General features: G+C 37.5%; 1 protein-coding gene across 1 annotated transcript in view; it reads left to right on the top strand.

Annotated features, from left to right (window-relative positions):
• The first annotated feature begins 2,517 nt into the window (after nt 1-2,517).
• Nucleotides 2,518-19,839, top strand: part of RAB27B (RAB27B, member RAS oncogene family) — a 62,054-nt gene continuing 44,732 nt past the window's right edge. The window contains exon 1 of the mRNA XM_050767896.1: nt 2,518-3,210. The gene's annotated coding sequence lies outside the window, so the exon portion shown is untranslated. The remainder of the gene's footprint in view (nt 3,211-19,839) is intronic.

Here is a 19,839-nt window from a genome sequence, read left to right as displayed (position 1 = left end):
CTTTTTGCTCTACTTTCCTGAAGATTTTTCAACTTAGTCTTCTCACCCATCTGTCAGTTTTTTGTAAATGTTGAGTATATTTTCAATTTCAAAAGATTTTTTTCCTGTTTTGTGTATAAATTTCTTTTTTTATTCATTATCTCTAGGAGCAGGGTAAAAAGGCATGTGTTCAGTTCATCTTGTTGAACCACAAATTACTCTAGTTTACTTTCTCCAGAAAATAAACCTCTAGTCTCCTGGAAGCTGGATTGAGCAGATGGAGGAACTTATGGTTGGTTGATTGTGTGACAGTGGGGAAGGGAACTTTGGGTCCAAGCATTCCAGTAAACAGACGTACAACCAAACCCCTGTGTTTACCCCACCACCTGGCCTCCTTCTATGCTGAGATTTCTGCCTCCTAGGCCTGAGTCTGCCCAGGTTTTGCAGGAAGAATTGGCTTGCTTTTTATCCGTAATCTCTCCTGCAGGCATGCAATGTATAGAATCCTCTGCTCTTCCAAATCAGCCACCACGCCTCCATCTGATTTAGCTTCTTCCAAAATTCATTGCAAGTTTATCTGTTATTTTATCTGCTTATTTGACTTTGTGGTTCAGTAACATTTTAAAAAATTCATTTATTCTTGTAATAAAGCAGTTTGAAGAGAGATGAAATACATGTGATAATTTTGCCATTTGTAACGACATATCACCCCATGTACATTAACGTTTACCTCAGTGCCATATTGATTGAATTAGACAGATGTTATGTCTAGTTAAGTTGGGCTACATAAACTCCAGGTGAGGAAGACCTTATTACTATTATCATGACACATAATGCTGTCCCCGTGTTTTCACTGGTTTTCCATTATTTTTTATTCTGCTCTACCTCTAGTCAAAGTGGTCTTCGTGGAGTGGCCAAGCAATATTTCTCTTGTGTCTTCCTACTCTTTCTCTTTCTTGGAACCCCTCTTCCCAGGGAAGGAAATGCTCCGCCACTCTCTGGTAGTGTCACTATGTAACACTACTGGATCTGAGCCTTGGAACCTCAGAGACAGGACTCTATGTGGCAAGTCACTCCAGGAGAGCTATTCCTGCAAGAGTTGGTCCTAAGCAGGTGACACACTTATCTAGGGAAAGGTGGCAAGGAGAGTAATCAATAAATGTGTGTGTCAGATTTTCTCATGGCAGAAACTTTTTCTAGAAGTTGCAAGTAGGTAGCACAATGCAGTGACCACTATGAGCTCGGCATTCAGGATCAATAGACCTGACTTCCGTCTTTTGAACTTCATCACTTTGGACAGATTTACTGCGACTTTCTCAACCTCAGTTACCTCATTCTGAAAATGGAGACAATAAATATAATAGATGCCTTGCCTATTTCACAGTAATGTTGTGAAAGTCAAATGAGATGAAACTATATTGCGTACAGGAAATAATAGCTATTAGGATTAATGTCAGTGGTGAACACATGAACTAGGTAAAGAATATGGGTTATCATTGTATAGCACAGAGGGTGATTTTAAATCAATGTGTTAACAGTGGAAAAGATTCAAGTTTCTTATGTTCTTTCTTTTATTTCTGTCTGGGACCATAGACACATACTTGTTATACACATAGATATTGCTGTTAAATGCAAAGTAGATTTATCATAAATATAGATTCCAAGCATACATACTTTGAAAAATCTACAATCTGAGCCTCATATGCTTTTATGTAGTAGATCCAAAATAATTTTTATGAACTGGATCTTACTTGGCGAAAATGGAGTAGATTAAGTGTTACCAAAATTATAAGTATAGCCAACAGGTTCATAGAACTTACTGTGCCAGGCACGTTCTACGCACATTACTGATATGAAGTCAATTCCTCACAATAACACTATGAAAGTATTATTACTCTTCTTTTCAACTTTCAAGAACATTGAAGGACATAAAATAGAACTTCTTTAATAGTTTCATAATAGAATAGACAGATTTCTATGAGACCAAAATGTTTTCTCTAATACTCAATTTTTCCACTACTTTGCTATTGTTTGTTTTGTGTTTTGGTTTGGGCTATTCCTTTGCTCCTTTCTACAAGAAATTCTCTGGAAGCTGATAACAGCAGTGCCTCCCAGATTGTCTCTAGGGCATTGAATAAGAACCAAGTTAAGCAATTAAAATTCAAGCAGTCATTGACATCTCATTGTTTACTAACATGAATCCAAGTCACAGGTTTGGAACTTTTAAATTCTGTTCACAGAGGAGTAAATCGGTTGCTACTCTAATGTAACCAAGCTTGTATTCTTACCTCTACTACCAGTCTGTAAATTAGGGATGTCTGAATGTGTCTAAAATGTAATCCCAAGATGGGTAGCCAGGATCGTTGCTTTGTGGACGAATCTAATGTGTTTAGAACAGGGCGTAGCACATAGTAGGTGCTTAATAAATATTTGTTCAATGCCTCCGTGTGCTCATTATCTTACTTAGTGGTAGCCTATTGACCTCTGAAGTGACTTTAGGAAGTGCATTAGGACTTTGGGAAGTGAGTTTAGATGTTGCATACAATTAATGCATTCATATGAACACATCCTAACTTTTGAAATATTAATTTCTTTCCAATGTCCTCTTTTATTTCCCGAGGCCATCCTCTGCTCCCCACTCGCAATCCCTCACCTTCACTCCCCATAGTTAATAAGACACCCCCTCGGAGGACAGAACGCAATGCCAGGGCCCCAGTTCTTCTCACAGCGCCCTGGGCTTTTTGAATGAGAGACATCAAAGAAAACACAGGAAAAAAAAAATGAATAAAAATGAGCTCGCTGCTAGGGCTCGAAGCCCCACAGTGTGGAGATTTCATTCCGGAGCGGAGTGTGTTTCTCACTGCAGCAGTTGAGTCACCAGCAAGACTTGCCTGAGGTGAGCTCCGCACATCCGCGTTGGGACTTGCAGACACGCCTTCTTCTCACACAAACCTTACCCAGCCCCGCCACCGCGGCGGACTCCAAGGGTGGTGCCACCAGCCCTGCCACTCGCAGTCCTGACGGGCAGGGGCTGCGGACCGCCTGGCCTTGGACCCATCCGGAGCCACAGGTTGGAGGAGATAAGGAGCTGTCCCCGTGCTCGTCGCCCTGTGGAGCAGATCCTGTCTCCTTGCTGGCGGTGGAGCCCGGGAGTTCCAGGGCTTGAGAAGGGGAAGGAAACCTCTCTGAAATCTGACACCTGCTCTCCCGGCAAGGAAACTTCGCAGGCTGGTGAGTTGGGAAGGCGGGCTGTTGCTGCTGGAACGCGTTCCCACCCACCCGGGTGCTGCAGCGCCGGCCTGCACTGTTGTTAAGTGAGGCCTCTGTGTGTGTGTGTGCGTGTGTGAGTGCCTGTACACCTTCGATCGCGGTTTCCATCAGAAATCCTTGCAAAGAAGACAGTAGTGATGTGTGCTGCACGGATGGCATGGGTGAACTCGACCTGGCTCTCTTTGAGTAAACACTTATCAAACAGCTGGTTACCACCAAAAAAAAGCAAAAAGAAAACCAAAAAGCCTAGGCACAGCAATGTTAATTTCCTTTCATTTGCAGCTCAAAAAAACAATCAAAATAATGAATAAGAAAAAGCATGGATGATGATGTGCTTAGAGTTTCATTCCAGGAGGAGTGACTTAGTGAGGCAAGCCAGGAGAGTGATAAGACATTTATATGCACTTCCTTACATGAAATAGCCACAGAGACCTTAAGAGTACTTTCTGTTTTCCAGTTTTTTGCTCTGTTACTTTCGAATTCTGATCTAAGTGTCGCACCAACTAGGGTATATGTGTGCATGTGTGTTCACTCAAGTAGTCACAATAAATTAGCTTTCAAGACTTTCCCACCCAATGCAATATTAATTAAGCCTCTGAAAACTACTGAAGTAGGTAAACTGCAAGCAGACTGCGTTCCTAGGAAAAAGCCGTGTTTGGTTAGAGCCTTCACACCTGTATCATGTTTTATGAGTTTTTTATGTCAAGATCTAAAGCTAAGGTTATGCAATTCCAGTTTTAAACTGCACAGCATTAAGTCCAAAGTAATAACATATAATTTCAAGGTTATTAACAACAAAATTATTGTTTAATATAATACAGCTCTGAATTTTGATTGTGTTCTGTTTATAAGAAAAATGTCTATGGTTCTCAATATTTAGTTATAATCACATGTATTCAGTAATATCTATATAAAATATGCAGGGTTTTATGGTTATAAATTTTGAAAAGTTGATGGAAAAGAGGGACTTAAGCATTATTATAAACTCAGATATTTGAGTTTAATGAATTTTCAAGCTGCTGTAAAGTCCATATTGCAGTGATGAAGAGAAAAACATACCTGTCATGTGCCATTGCCCCTCAGTTATTTTTCACAGTTTCCTAGTATAATCCTCTACCCAGACGGGGTCAGCCATCCTTGAAGGCAGGAGGTGACTCCTACCGATAACCAAAAAAGGGTAATCTTGACAGATAGTTTAAAATTAATGGGGCTTTCCTGTTTCAGAAATGACTATGGCCTCTCATACAGTGTTACTGACATTGCCTTCGAAAGGAAAACAAAACAGCAGATGAAACTGGATGAGCCTGTTCTCATAGTTGCCAAGAAGGAATAAAGGGAATCTGTTGAATGTAAGCAAACCACAGTTCCTCTTTCTCATAGGTCATTTCTGGAACAGGCATGTTTGACCCAATAGGGAAGGTAACTCTAATATAATTGATCTTCTTGGTAGGAGAAGATCAGTTGGTATGCCAGTTTACACTACAACTATATGTTGGTTTCAGAATTGCTGTTCATTTATCTCACTGTTTTTCTGGAAAAATGGAAGTTATCCAAATGTCCAGGTGGTTCAGAATAGAAACCTGCTCTTTTCCCACCCTCACTCCTGCAAATTTTTGGTTAGGTTTTTGGGCTCTCAGATCAGTAGGGCATGAAATATAGAACAATTACTCATATAAAGCTCATCTCACAATCCAGTTTCTTGAGTTGATTCATCACGGCAGGTTGACCAATAGTTCAGCTGTTAAGCAAGTAATTGTAACGTTGAGATGCAGGAAAATGATTTCAATAAAAACAGACAGGACATACCAAGTGTTTCCCATGAAGAATATGTTCCTTTCTAAAGATGGCTGCCAAAGGGGAATGATTTTTTTAAAAATTCATTATTAGGTATATATGGGGCTTAAGTATATCCTATAGAAGTAGGAAGCAGCAACATCACTATGCATAATAACAAACCTATTGTAAACCCCAAATATGGAGTTGATAGTATTACTCAATTTGTTTCACACCCTTTGCAATCATTATTCATGTTCTCCAAATATTAACCTCCCATTGGCACTCCTTAAATAAGACAAACTTGTCTAGATTGCCAATAAGGAGAGTAACATTCTGTTTATCAAATGGCCAAAAAAATCTTCAATAAATTTAGTCTTTTTAACTAAACCACTGCTCAATATACTGAGATAAATAATTAATTAAGTTGCTCGTTCATTTATTCAACAAATATTTGTTAAAAGTGTTATGCACTGAACTCTGTGTGGACAGAAGTGGACCAAAATTCCTGACCTTATAGGGCTTGTCTTTTACCAGGGAGACAAAGACCAAACTAGATAAGCAGGGTGAGTCTATGGCACATTAGCGAGAAGTGCTCAGCAGACAGTATGAAGCCCAGGAGGCATGCAGAAAGTGTCAGTGGCTGGGGTCAGGGAGAACTGAAATTCTATATCAGATGCCCAGGAAGAGCCTCACTGAGATGATATTTTATTATCGATCTGAGGCAAGTAAGGGAATGATCCACATGGATATGTGGAGGAAGACCATTCTAGATTGAAGCATTCTGGCATCTTTCAGGAACAGCAAAGAAGCCCACGCACCTGGCATAGAGGGAGTGAGGTGGGGGTGGCAAGAAATGGAAGAGAGGAGATAATGGGGACAGGTCTTGGAGGACTTTGAAGGTCCTAATAAACTTGTTGGCCTTTGTTTTTTATTCCAAGTAAAATGACAAAACACTATGATTTAGACATAGCCCGTTGAATGTTTTTCAATAAATATTTACTGAGCATACTATGAACTTTAATATTCTTCTAAGCATTGTGGATAACAGAGGTTAGTGAGATATACGAGGCCTCTGCTGTCACGGAAATTATATCTGGGGTTTGGAGAGAGACAGATAAGTAAATAAATTAGTAATTCTGGAACTTTTAGTGATACTAAGAAAAAAAAATGTTAAAGGATAATATAGTGAGAGTGACCTGAAGGGGACTGTGTGATTCAGTGGTCAAGAAAAGCCTCAGGGGAGGTGATTTATTTTTATTTATTTATTTATTTATTTATTTATTTATTTATTTATTTTTAACCAAGACAGAGTCTTGCTCTGTTGCCAGGCTGGAGTGCAGTGGCATGATCTTGGCTCACTGCAACCTCCACCTCCTGGGTTCAAGTGATTCTCCTGCCTCAGCCTCCTGAGTAGCTAGGACCATAGGCGTGTGCCACCATGCCCAGCTAATTTTTGTATTTTTAGTAGAGATGGGGTTTCACCACATTGGTCAGGATGATCTCGATCTCCTGACCTTGTGATCTGCCCACTTCGGCCTCCTAAAGTGCTGGGATTACAGGTGTAAGCCACCGCGCCCGGCCAGGTGATCTTTTTAAAAGATCACTCTGGCTTCCTTGAAGAGACTAAGTCATAGGGTGACCAGAGTAGAAGAGAATCCAGTTAGGAGGCTATTCCAATAGACCAGTTATGACAGTGGCATAGATTAGGGTCAGAACAGTGGCCACCTAGATAAGTAGAGACATTCTATTTTGAAGATATTTGAAGGCAGAGCTGACAGAACTTACTAATAAATTGGATAAAGGTGGAGGTGAAGAAACAAAAGAACCAAATGATCAACAGGATTTCTACTGAAAGATACTGGGTAGACAGAAGGCCATTTCCTAAGATGGATAAAGCTAGGGAAGAAACGGTTTTAATGGGAAATGAGGAATTTCTTTGCAGCCTTCTGAAGTGTTTTTCAACATCCAAGTGGAATTATCAACTTGGGCTTTTGCATATATGAATCTGGAACACCTAGAGGACATCATAGCTGGATATAGAAATTTGAGAGGCAAGTGCCTATGGATGCTATTTAGAGTGATAGCCTTGAGGACATCACTCAGAGAGAGATTACAGAGAAAAAAATCAGGACTTGAGGATGCAGCTCTGGCTTATGCAGACATTTGGGACCTTGAATGGGAGGAGTCAGTAAAAAGCCATTCAAGTGAAAGGTAAACTGGATGAGCATGTCATCATGAACCTAAGCCAGGATGTTTTTTTAGGATGAAGGGTGTGGTCAATGGGGTCAGACAGGACCAAGATAAACAGTGAGATGAGGACAGGGAAGTGATGATTGCATGTAGCAGTGTGGAATCATTGACAGTTCGGGAAAGAGATGGGGTTCTCAAAATAAGATATTCAGAAAAACTAACTTTAAAAAATTCTGAAAATAGCGTTTCACCTAATTCTAAAGATAATTGAAAAGAAGGATGCCCCCAGAAAAGCTCATGAGGCCACATACATAGAAGCTCTAATAAATTCAATATTTTTAAATGACTTCTAGAACAGATGAATAAAGGAAACATATAATTAGAAATAAGGAAGGTGTTGTCAGAGCTGTAAGCATAGTTTGAAGAATAGTAACGCACAGTGAGTGGAAGCTTGGGGAAAAATGCTCACGAGAGTGATAGATTATTTTCACATTGTTTGAAACAAAGCAGTGAATAAAGAAGGGTCATCTCCCTTCATGCTGGTGCTGGTGAACGTGAGAGAAAGTAGAATTACTCAGTTTCTACTTTGAGTCCCTCTTCTTTCTTTTCTTTTCTTTTTCTTTTTTTTTTAGATGGAGTTTCTATTGCCCAGGCTGGAGTGCAGTGGCGTGATCTCCGCTCATTGCAACCTCTGCCCCGGGGTTCAAGTGATTCTCCCACGTCAGCCTCCCAAGTGGCTGGGATTACAGGCATGTGCCACCACACTAGGGTAATTTTTGTATTTTTAGTAGAGATGGGGTTTCACCAGGTTGGCCAGGTTGCTTTGAACTCCTGACCTCAGGTGATCTGCCTGCCTTGGCCTCCCAAAGTGCTGGGATTACAGGTGTGTACCACTGCACCCAGCCATGAATCCCTCTTCTTTCTATGTGAAAGAAAATAGTGTTCAAAATGGAAGGTCTACACAACACCAAAAGAAAATTAAAATCAAAGAAAGCTGGGAAGTTATTGCGACTGCAAATCACTTCTTTAAATGAGAAAGACTAATGGCAGAAGTGGTCAAGAGGACTACTGTGAGGAAAGGACATTTCAGTTGAGACCTAAAGGTTGCCTGGTTGCTAGTCAGGTGAAGGGGTTGAAAAAGAACAAACCAGATGGTACAAAAGCATTTGCTGAATTCTTAACCTGGGAAAGATCTTGGAGTATTCAAGAAACTGAGGAAAGGAGTTTGGAGAATGGAAAGCAGGTGGCAGAGAGAGGCACAAGGTGAGTCTGGAGGCACCAACGGGGAAGAGTCATTGCAGAAACTAGACAAGACCAATGAAGATCAGGAAGTGCAGCAACCTAAAACTTAACTTGTCAGAGGTGTTATAGAGATGGCTTCTACTGGGAGGTTGAACTAAACAACCCTCAAGCTCTCATCCAAAGCTGTAATCCTACAAATACAAGAACACAATTTGTTTAATATTTGATAACATGTTATAGATATTTTAAATTAAGAATTGATAATGAAAGTTTAGTTATAAAATATAAAACAGATCAAAGTAAATTAAGTAGTGACTGCCTTATAAAGCAAATGTTTAACATCCAGAAAAGCAGGAAAAATGTTTCTAGGTAGCTACAGCTGTATTCAAGGATACCAAGACCCACTCACTTAATTTTGGAAACGACTTCATAGAGAGGAGATGTAGACTTCTCCTGTAGTCTAGATGTAGACTGGGATTTAAATAAAACCAGTAGGAAGTCTATTATTAGTCAAATATTCCTAGTGTTGAGTAGTGTATAACTATAGACAGGGCATTCAGTCTCCTTAAGGATCTTGATTTTCTCCTGTGTAAAATAAAAGGTAAGGGTTATTTTAACATCCCTACTGTTCAACTCTAGACTTGGGCAACACATAATTCTTGTTTTATGTTTACTTCCTTCCTTCTTTCCTTCTTTTTCCTTTTCTTCCTTCCATTTATGTGTCTATCCCTCTAGATAGATGATAGGTAGAGATAGATAGATAGATAGATAGATAGATAGATAGATAGATAGATAGATAGATAGATAGATAACCTTAGATCTACCTAAGGTTATCTTTATGTTATACATAAATCTGTGTGCATAAGTATATGTGTGTGTGTGTGTGTGTGTGTGTGTGCATATACGTAAACATGGAAGAAGAGATAGAAACATATGAACTCTATAATAGACAGAAAATTTCTTTTTAATAAGTTTAGGGAAAAAGTACAAGACTTCATTTTAGTCCTCTTTCTGGCTTCGTTCTAGCACATAAATTTGTTTTCAATCATATTGAACTTGGAGTCAAATTAATCTGTTTTCTTCTTGTTTCTCTCCTTAACTTGCTCAGAAAAAAATGAGATTATGTATTAAATCTGACCTGAGGGATATACCAGAACAATAATAATTAGAAAAAGCAAAATCAGCTTGTATTATATTTGCCCAATCTAACTTAGGCAAGGTAATCAAAGCCTGAGAAGTTCATTAAATGAATTATTCAGTTCTTATGGTCTATTATTCAAAATATATTATTTTCATAAACAAAATGGACTGTTGATAAGTGTTCCTGTACATATCTAAATATTAAAAATACAAAATGAAATTAGATTTTTCAGAGGGAAAGAGAAACTAGTCGTGTCTTAGTGACTTTGAAAAGAATTAAACACTTTTTCTAATATCAAGAGGTGCCACATACTGACTTAGGTGCCTCCTTGGAGTAACTTAAGCCTCTGATTTTCTGGGACTTTGTCCCAAATGCTGTAAAATGTAGGAGCAATGCAACCTGTTTGCTAATTTATTAATTCTTTAAGCGAACTAAAGATAGATATCACAACTAACTGTATGGAAACTGTCATTCCCAGTCCCTATATCTGTCCCTCTCCCACTCAATCTTTGATCTTAATCTTTCTAAGGTTTGTAATACCTATTCTCAAATACTGCCTCTCAAGGTTTGGAAGTAAAAGCTTCTATTAGGAAGAACCTAGGAAACAACACTGCAAAACATATCTTACAGGAAAAGAAATGCTGTGATGAAAATATTCTCATATTTATAACAGAGGGTTAAAACATAACAAAACAGGCTTAAATAAATAGGCCATCAAGTTTGAAAGGTCTATTCTTTAATCTTCAGTTGGAAACGAGATGCTAGTTGATGAAGCCTGCATAGCAGTAATAGTAATAAGATGAAATGAGCAATTTTGGGTTTGCTTTTTTCTTGTAACGTCACTGGGCCATCATCAGGTGCTACTTATTTTGAAATTGTCCCATACAGTCTCCCCAGATCTCCTTTGCTATATTTTATTTTTTCACTTACCTATTAGGAAAACCAAGAAGACAAAAGTAAGATATACCCAACAAGTATTCATTAGTATTGTTTCTGAACACCTTGAATTTGGGTGCCCTCAGGAATGTACGTACTTGGTAAGAATTTATTCATCTGTGATTATGGAGCAGCTTATATTTAGATAAAGATGAGGAGAGATGAAAAATGGATAAAGACAAAACATACTGATCACTAAGTACAGGTACACCAACCTGCAGGCTTTGTGTCCTCTGCAAACATGGAGAAACCTTGCTGGGCATCTGTTTCCTGTGCAAGCTCTGAGGAAGTCATAAAATTCTACATTGAGGTTTTCTTTGGAAATGATTAAATGATAATAACTGAGTTGCTTTGAAGATGAATTTGCCTCTAATTATACTGTTATTCTGCTTCCCAGCAGATCTTCTTATCAAGTGTATTTTCCATGGTTCTGATTCCTTAGTTTTCACCCTTTCAAAGTTCACTTTGACTTTTAAAGTAGACTTATGCATGAGGCCAGGGACCCGGAAACCAGTTTCCCATTCTTCAGTTCTAGAAGGTGTTAGATTCTAGTGATTTTAGTAAAACAAAGCCGTGAAGGTCTAAGCAGTCTAGAGCAGTGAGGTTGATTCTTAAAATCAATATTGTAAATATTGAGACACATGAGGGTATAAGCTTGGCAACTTGAGAACAGAGAACTAATTCAAAATAGAAAAGGAACAATTAAAATTCATAAATATTAACTATATGTTTAAAGAAATATGTTCTGTTTGCATTGCAATATTTTATAACCAGTAGAAATATTTTTGTCTTATTTTTCAGGAATCATGTTTTCTAAAAGTACGTAGAAATTAGAATCGGAGGATTTAAAAATAGCCCAGAACTGCTTTCTAATTGGTGTTTTCCACAGTAAACTGAACTGTGGAAAGTTCAGTTTATGCATTGTGCATAGTCACTTGATCTGAAAGACGAAAATAAGAAATCCAAGAATGAATGACGTTCTTTGAAGAGCAAAATTTCTACCTGTTGTAGGACATTATAAACATTAAGAAAAATGTTAAGTTGGTTAAAGGTGACAATGTTATTACAACAAAAGACCTGTCACCGTGTTAAACCTGACAATACCAATTTAATCTCTGGTATAATTTTCGTCTATCTGAATTTTTTTGCTTAAAACATTCATTAAGTGCCTACTATCTGGCAGGTCATATTAGGTACTTTAGTTGTAATGGTCATTAAGACATAGTTCCTGCTCTTAAAGAACTTAGAATCAAGTAAAATAGAGAGTTACATGAGCAGATAATTTTAATGTAACTTGATAAGTTTTCAGTTAGTGGTTTGAACGCAGTATTATGGTAATAAAGAGGAAGATAAATTTAAGGAGGTTAAAACTGTAGAGAGATCAGTGAGGAGTGGGAAATACCAAAGGTCTGAAATTGTAAAGTTGGAGAAGATAAATTATATTAATATTAAAGAAATAATTAGCAGGAGTGGGCATTAACCAGACATGGGGGGAAAGGAGAAATTATTATGAAGTCTAAATTTCTGGTTCTACTAAGGCAATAGATGGATAAATAGTGGTCCCCAAAATTGAAATCAGGCATAGAAAAGGAAAGGCAGGTTAAGGGAGGAAGAAGTACTGCATTTGAGGTAACTGTGGTTATTCAATTGCATATGCTCAAGAAAATAACTCTTGAAATCTAGACCTCTCAGGAGAGGTCAGGCTGATGATAATGACTGGGAAATACAGGCACATGGGTGATCCTCAAAATCTATGAGACCAAATGCCATCTGTCAAGGAGGTCTTGGAAAGAAGGAGGTGGAGTAACCATAAGAGAGGAATAATTATTTTCTTTATTTTCTGCAAGCACTACTCTGCTTTAGCTAATAAGTACATTTAAGTTCTGGAAGGACTTAGGGAAAATTTAAGGTTATATATCTAATTATATATATGTGTGTATATATATGTATTTATCATTAAAATCATTGTTGTTAAATTGGAAGGACATAATAAATATGCCTGTAGCTTCTGTGGGGGCAATCACTAAGTAATTTTTCTTTCGTGTAAAATTCTCTTCGCTTATGTTCTCTCCCAACCCACCCTGTGAAAAATGACAAGTCATATCTCAATTATAAATACGTTCTAGTAGTAGAGATTGGGAACCCAACAGAAAGTGATTGAATCAAGTGATTCTGGCTCATTAATATCATGCTCTAATAATTGATGCCCAGCTAATGTTAATTTAAGTTCAAATTAACTCCCATTCTCTTCATTTTAATTAGTAGCTTTGTTCTAGCTTTGCTGTCACAAAATTGATGACACTTTTATCCTCAAGATCTACTTACCAAAGCATAACAAATGTATCTTGATGTTCTAGAAAAATTACAGAATAATTGTCTAGTAATGAGTATTTGTGTAGATTCCAATAACATGTAAAATATTGTCAAGAAATTGACTTGAAAAACGTGTCAAATGATTGACCAAATTTAGGGAAAGTTACCTTGTCTCTTCTTCTGCCTCTTCTCTTCCTCTTCTTCATCTCCATGTTAATTTTTTTTTAGTTCACTGTTTGAAAAAGTTTGGGGGATATTCTATTAAATTTATAAAAATTATTTATATCACCATCTGGGTGCTTCACACTCTCCATCACAAGTATTTCTGACTATTAAATAATTAGTATGAGAACATATTGCATGCCTACTTGTTCAGTTGAGATGTTCTCTGTGTTCCTTCTGGATTTCAGGTGTATAACTCTTTCTTTGTTATGGATCCATCATTTGAGACATCTAGTTTGAACAAATATGTTTTTCATAAAAGCTCCTTATAATATGGCAATATCCGAGTTATTTCTGTTGTGGTGATCATAGATGGAGAACATTTAAATGACTCATGTACGAGTCAGACACATAATCCACACCTACAAATATTCCAGGCAAGATTTCTGATTACAGTATTGTGGACTTCAATTTTTTTTTTCTTAAGCATTTGGCTACTTATATTATTCACTAAACTAGTATCGAACTGCTAATCTTCTGTGTTATCCCTATCTGTAAATTGATCAACATTTCACTTTCTTTTGGGAAATATCAATGTGTTTTTTCTTGTGTTTTGATTGTAGGTAAGCTAACATTATAGGGACAAATCTCTTGTTTTGTAAAGAGTATATGGACTTATATAAGAGAGTAATAATAAATACGGAAAGACACACATATTGCTGGAAAAAGTCCTCCTACAACTTATGATGAACATTTGTGAATCATTTTAACTGATGACTATTTGACATGGTTATCAAGGGTGAAAATGTACATTGATGTTAAACCCTTGACTAAAGACCAACAATAAGCATCCCCATTTTCAGCTTCGAACTATTATCAGCAAAAGTATACATTCATTGAATATAACAGTGTTCAAGTCTAGGCTATTGTATAAGAAAATCAAAAGTTTAGTAATTTTGACTTTAATGGGAAGAGTTTTGCAAATTCTATTTTTTCTTACTACTGCTTTCTCTTTGGAATACGTTTTTACATATAACTTGTTAAGATTACAAGACCTTTGTGCTGTAAATATGCACAGCATGGAAAACATGAAAGAGAGTTAAAGTAAACAAACATTCTCCCATTGTAGCCATAGTCTTTCTGAGTCCAGTTTTAGGTAACACAATTACCAAAATCAGCCCAAGGAATGATTTCAAGGCACAACTGAACTAGGTGATGCAGGCAACAGTTAGGTCTTCTCCAAACCACAGGGTCCCAAGGACAAATAAATATAAGGGCAGAAAAGTAAAGGTTTTACTAAAGTCCTATTTCTTTGTCGTGATGTACTATCTAGCACCCCCAGATGCTGAGAGTATACCTCAAATCGAACACTAATTAAGAAAAGTCTAAGAAGTAGACTGAATGGTGAATATCTTTTTGCTTTTTTAGCAGCAAATATCACTTCATTACTCTGACTTTAAAATTACCCTGTACACATGGATCAGAAATGGATTTATACTAGAATTATAGGAGTGAATATTTTTATGAAATTTATTCCAGTGATGAGTTTCCAGAAGTACATTTACACTATAGCAATAATGTCTATACATAAGTCAATAACATTCTAAATAATAGTTGCTTTGTCATGACACCTTAGTAAGGAAGAATCAAAAGATGCTTTTTTGCAGACTTTGTGAAGAAATAATATAACTTCAGCTTCTCCTACTTAATTGGAAATAATGAAGCTTTTTATAAGGTCAAACATTTTCTATGGCTCCTAAAATTCTGTCTGGGCAAATAATGTTATGACTTGTCTATTTTATCATGAAGGTAAGATTGTCTTCTTGAGTATCCTTCATATTAATTGAGGGTAAAGTTCTTTCCTTGCAGTACAAATCATGGGTAAAATTAATCTTTCTTAGAACTTTATTTCAGAGCCCATCTTTCTCTCTTTTGATGTTTTTCTACAGTGCTTAGTGCCATTTTGCAGCCCCCAAGCTAGCAAATCAATGATTTGTTGGCCAGTCTTTCTGATAAATTAATTTCTGCTAAAGTAGTTATGGCTAAAAACAACTATAAATTACTGTTCCCAGTAAATATATTTGCTTGTCTACATGTAACAAAAGTTGTTTACATGTAACAAAAGTCCAAAGTCATGCCTAATGTTAGAGGCTCCAGGCTTAAAAATAGAGTTGTACGAGAAGAATTGCGGGGCAAAAATAACTTTATCAGTAAAATCTAATGTGACCATCTGGATGGCAGTGCTATGGCCTGGAATTTCTGGAGCAGCTACTACTTTAAATATTCCATTACACTGGCAGATTCAGGGTAAAATGAATAATAAATATTTAGCAAGTTAAATAAATGTTTTGATCCATAGTTCTGAAAATATGGTCACTATCCTCTCTTGTAGAAAGGACCTTTTGTCTTCCTCTGTAGAGTTTCTAAGTCCATCCTCAGGAAGGGAATTGCATAGAATTTGAGGCTTATTCACCAATACTATCAACAACACCTGACTGGGTATCTTTGACAATAAGTTATCAGTTTCCCACCTATTTAACATTTAAAAATACAGATAGCCGGCTGGGCACGGTGGCTCAGGCCTGTAATCCCAGCACTTTGGGAGGCCAAGGCAGGCGGATCATGAGGTTAGGAGTTTGAGACCAGCCTGGCCAACATGGTGAAACCCTGTCTCTACCAAAAACACAAAAATTAGCCGGACGTGGTGGTGCAAGCCTGTAATCCCAGCTATTCGGGTTGCTGAGGTGGGCAGATCATGAGGTCAGGAGATCAAGGCCAGCCTGGCCAACGTGGTGAAACCCTATCTCTACCAAAAATACAAAAATTAGCCAGTCGTGGTGGTGCAAGTCTGTAATCCCAGCTATTCGGGTTGCTGAGGTGGGCAGATCATGAGGTCAGGAGATCAAGGTCAGCCTGACCAACATGGTGAAACCCTATCTCTACCAAAAATACAAAAATTAGCCAGTCGTGGTGGTGCAGGCCTGTAATCCCAGCTATTCGGGTTGCTGAGGCAGGAGAATTGCTTGAACCCGGGAGGCAGAGGTTGCAGTGAGCCAAGATCACGCCACTGCACTCCAGTCTGGGCAACAGAGCAAGACTCCATCTCGAGATGGAGAGAGGTACAGATAGCCCTCCCCATTCATAGGTTCATTATCCATAGATTTAGCCAACTGCAGATCAAAAATATTTGGGGAAAAAATGAATGGTTGTATCTGTCCTAAATATGTACAGACATTTTTTTCCTTATTATTATTCCCTAAACAATATAGTATAACAACTCGTTACATAGCATTTACATTGCATTAGGTATAAGTAATCTACAGATGATTTAAAATATATTGAAGGACATTATATGCCAATACTGTGCCATTTTATACAAGGATTTGGGCACCTGTGGATTTTGGTATTGACCGAGGGTCCTCGAACCAATCCCCCATGAGCACTGAGAAATACTGTATATGTAAGTAGATTGAGCTGGTGAATTGTCAGATGCTGTGGTCATTCTGCAGACTAAAGTATTAGTACCTGATCAACTAGCCTGAACATTTTTCCATTGAGAATGATGACATTATTTTCTAAGCCAAATTTTGCCAACTACCAGAATAAGAGATGGGCTTATAAATAACTGTAGGTTCGGCAAACAGGTCCACCGTTGCAAACTAAATGGCCAACCTCAAAGATACATGATAGCAAAAGATCTTTTGGTTGATTGCACCTTAATAATTTTAGAGTAATCATTAATGCTATATTGCCTCCTCAGTCATTGGCTTCAGAAACAAGACACCAATATACTATTCAGTCCAATTTCCAGTCCTCCAGCCTAGAAAAATAGACTCATTACATAGAATAAAATGGCTCACAATTAAGGATTTAGACAATGGACAGGGATCACAGACAACAGCTTGACTCCTTAAAAACATACCTTATTGATTAAGGTAAATGGAGTCCAGTATCTGCCATATGAACATGTGTGTGTGACTGTGAAGGAATAAGTTAGGTCAAATGTCTAGTGACAGAAGACTACTATGTGAGAAATAGCTCTAAACTAAACTAATTCGTTCATCACAGGGAAATTTAGTCCTGGTTTTCTATCTGTACTTGGCTTATCTCCAAATGATAATTTCAAGTCAGAGAAATTTAGAAAACGAATGTGGAATTGGTTGCCCCACTTATTTGTAAGAAAAGATCTGTAAACAGTTTCTTGCTTATTCCAGCACAAGCAAAGTCTAGATCAGATAACTATTGATATTCTTGGAGAGAATTGATGCGTTTTTCTTTACAGAACTGCTAGAGGACTTAATGAACTGCACTGAAATAGCTTCCAGTCTTACTTCAAGGGCATACAGCTTTGAACTATTTTTCAGAAAAGATTTCTGTAAAGCTTTATGTGAAAAGAGAATTTCTTTTAATATTTTCAAGTAATTTTAGGTATAACTAGGTTTATCAGGACATTTTCAAGTCCATCAAAGTTTAGAAGATAATATCAAGAAAGATAAACAAGACAACCTTATATATTAATAGGATAGGTAAAAATCTTTTTCCCTTACATCAAAGCAAAAATCAAAACATTGACTAAAATAAATTTTAAGACACACCTTGCTGTTAGGTCTTATCTGTGTATTCTCAAGAGCTTATTTAAAAACATTCTTAGTCTGCAGGGCTGCTGCAACTAATTTCACCCTCCATCCCCTAGTTTCAGACAAAAGTATTTGTTGCAAGTTTCTTCAATTTATTCAATAATACTATTTTTTAATGAACAGGTAACATAAACTTCTATAACGTAAATCACTGTCTTTCAAATTCATTTGTACCATTGTCACTGGATATTGTGTCAGCAAGGAACATAACCTACATAGAATTTGTAGTAAAAATATCTCTGATTGTTGAAGTTCAAGAAAACACTATAATAAATTACAATAAATTAATGCCCTGTACAGTTGATTTTTGTTAAAGCTTTGTGGTAATAACATACCTATAAGTTTAGATTTTCAATAAAGCTCATCTTTTTTTTTTTTTTTAGCAGTGCTAACCTATTCTATATTAAGAAGATGCTTCTTTCTGACTCACTGCAAAGAGAATTTACACTTGAAGAGTCATTTTTAAGAGTGTCAGTAATATATCTGCACTCATCTCTGCTGTTTCCTCTCCTGATTCTCCAGGGACTAAGGGTGATACTAAACACATTCAACAACGAGCACGACACCTGCTGATCAATCAAAATAAACCACACTGGTGTGTTCCGGCTGCATATCAGCTGGGCCAAGGGTCTGATGTCAAGCAGAGCAAACTGGCCTGTTTGGAAATCAGATGCATTCTAACTTTCAAGTCAATCTACTTGATCCTAACACTTTAACGTATCATAATAACATGAAGATTATTTCTATTCTTCTAAAATGGAAAATGTTAATATAAAGTCTTTTCTGAAATGTTTCTTCAAATTCTGTAAAATTTGGCCAAATAACAAGATCAAAACATTTAATGTTAAAAATCATGACTATTTGGGCAAGGTCCCTCCTACACTATAATCTGTATGTTGGTTACCCATCCTAACAGGTTTAGGACCACAGTCCAAATGAAGGACAGGAAGGATAAGAGCCACAGAACTAGAAGAAAAACCATCTCATAACCCTGAGATGGCTGCAGGGAGGAGGAGAAGAGTGTCATATTAATCAGAGATAATGAGGGTGCCACTTCAAGAACTGAGCCAAGTTCATGAATAAAACACATCATATTGATATAGTTTTTCAATATATCAATATCTTCTGAGGGATGTAACTGTGGGAAGAGACAATGAATTAGCCAATCACCCTGACAAATGATTATGAGTTAAAATTTCTAAGGAGGTCTGTGATACAAATAATCCTAATAATTTTCACAAAATGGAAGATCTGTGAGGGTTAAAGTTGAAGACAGTCCCAGTACAGATAGAAAATTTACTCTTTCTTTCTTTCTTTTTTTTTTTTTTTTTTTTTTTGATACAGAGTCTTTCTTTGTCACCCACTGAAGTGCAGTGGCACCATCTTGGCTCACTGCAACTTCCACCTCCCAGCTTCAAGTGATTCTCCTGCCTCAGCCTCCCGAGTAGCTGGGATTACAGGCATTAGCCACCACACCTGGGTAATTTTTGTATTTTTAGTAGAAATGGGGTTTTGCCCATGTTGGCCAGGCTGGTCTCAAACTCCTGACCTCAAATGATCTGCATACCTTGGTCTCCCAAAGCGCTGGGATTATAGGTGTGAACCACTGTGCTCGGCCAAATTTAGATCTACTTCTTACATAATAGATCCCTGAGACACTGAGAATCTACTACGTTGCAGCATCCTAAATAAATGAGCTGATCTGCTTATTTTGTCCTACACATTTCACATGTTTATTTTCCAGCCTGCCTTTCTACCAGTTTTCACCGGTTGGGTGTCTTTATGTGGGTGTTGCTGTGAAAATGGAGGTATAGGGAGGGAGTTGGCTCTTTCAGGTTTAATAAAGTTTTTCATCATCAACACTGGAAATATGACATCAGGTTTCCTTTAGAATCTGATGCCTCAACTTTTACTAACAATTTGGCCAAAGCTCCTTATGCATTAGGCTACTATTAGCATCACAATGCCCACTCACATGGCCTGATGTGTTGTTAGCCTAAGTGTAGGGTCAAAAATCTATTTGGGGCCTGTTGCAGTGGCTCATGCCTGTAATACCAGCACTTTGGGAGGCTGAGGTGGGAGGATCACCCGCGGTCAGGAGTTTGAGACCAGCCTGGTCAACATGGTGAAACCCCTTGTCTACTAAAAATACAAAAATTACGCGGGTGTGGTGGCTAATGCCTGTAATCCCAG

The sequence above is a fragment of the Macaca thibetana genome, chromosome 18 (genome assembly GCF_024542745.1).
Source record: "Macaca thibetana thibetana isolate TM-01 chromosome 18, ASM2454274v1, whole genome shotgun sequence".
In the NCBI taxonomy this organism is placed as follows: Eukaryota; Metazoa; Chordata; class Mammalia; order Primates; family Cercopithecidae; genus Macaca; species Macaca thibetana.
This window is presented reverse-complemented; position numbering and strand designations above follow the sequence as displayed.